We start from the raw sequence: 1,470 nt of genomic DNA, 5'->3' as shown, positions 1-1,470 counted from the left end.
AGTCTGGGCGACAGAGTGAGACTCCAACTAAATAAATAAATAAATAAATAAATAAAAACTGCAAAAAAAAAAAAAAGACTTACTTTTGACTTAATGCCATTAACTCCTCTGTAAAAGTGCTATCTACAGTACTTTTACTAGGCACACATGGTCTTCACATATGCTAAAGCCTTGCAGGGGAATAACTGGGGGAAGGGGAAAGAGTGGTCAGGTATGTATGCAGAAGTGGGTTGGGGAAGGGGTGGGATAACTGAGGTTCCATTCCTCTCCTGGAGGTTCCTCAGATCAGAGAGTCCATTGCACTCAAGGTCAGTGCTCACAATAAATGCCCAAAGAATTTTCACAAATGGATAAAAGGAAAAGGAGAAAGGGAGGAATAAAAAAAGGAAAGAAGGAAGGGAGAGAGGAAGGGGGAGAGAAGGAAGAAGGAAGGAAGGGAGGGAAGGAGGGAGGGAGGGAGGAAGGAGAGAAGGAAGGGGAGAGAGAAGGAAGGAAGGCAGGCAGGGAGAGAGGGAAGGAGGGAAGAAAAAGGAAGGGAGGGAGGGAGAGAGGAAAGGGAAGGAGGGACAAAAGGAAGGAGGAAAAAAGGAGGAAAGGAGAGGAGGAAAGAAAGGCGGGATAGAAGGAGGAAAAAAGGAAAGAAAGAAGAAAGGAAGAATGGGAGGGAAGAAGGAGGGAGTAAAGGAAGGGAAGGAAGGAGGAAAGAAAGAAGGGAGGGAGGGAAGGAGGAAAAAGGAAGGGAAGGAAGGGGGAAGGAAAAAGGAAGGGAAGGAAGCTCACCAAGGCTTCCCAAAGGCTCCACTGGACCAGTCGCTCCTCTCTCTGGGACTTTTGCCTTCACAGGGTCCTCAGAGCTTGTGAAGGTAGTTGATGCTACCATCTCCCCCGTAGCTGTTCCTATAGTCAAGACTGGCTCCACAGGTGCATGACTTGTGCCATCACCCAGGGCCTTATACTTAGAAGGGCCAATACTTAGAAGGGTCACACACTTGGTTTAATGTTCTGCTGCTTTGTCATTCTTAATAATTCCTCAACACAGGACCCCTCATTTTCATTCTGCTCTGGGTGCCATAAATTAGGCAGCCAGTCCTACATCCTATAACTGGTCTGATAGCAACTGTCACATCTTAAGCCTCGGCCCTTAACCTATTCCAGGTTCACTCAACAGAGAGGCAAAAACAAACCCAACAAATGCCTTGTTTTGGAGCAATCCTGAGCCCAGCACAGGGAGAAAGCTGAGAAAACATTAAATGATGATTATACCACAGAGAGCTCAGTGAGACAAGGGGTGGAAACATGAATCTTAGAGGGAGCATGGGGTCGAAAACTTCTGCAGTTCCACAAATTGGTGCCCAACACATCTCAGGTCAAGACAGGGGATCCTTGGTGGGAAAGGGCTGTAGAGGCACCAGAGAGCACAGGGCAAGGCTTCTGTATAGCAGAAAGAGGGGGTGCTGGACGGAGAGAAGG

This window comes from Carlito syrichta, unplaced genomic scaffold (genome assembly GCF_000164805.1).
Source record: "Carlito syrichta isolate Samal-C Ts95f unplaced genomic scaffold, Tarsius_syrichta-2.0.1 Scaffold314867, whole genome shotgun sequence".
NCBI lineage: Eukaryota > Metazoa > Chordata > Mammalia > Primates > Tarsiidae > Carlito > Carlito syrichta.
Note: the sequence above shows the minus strand (reverse complement) of the source record.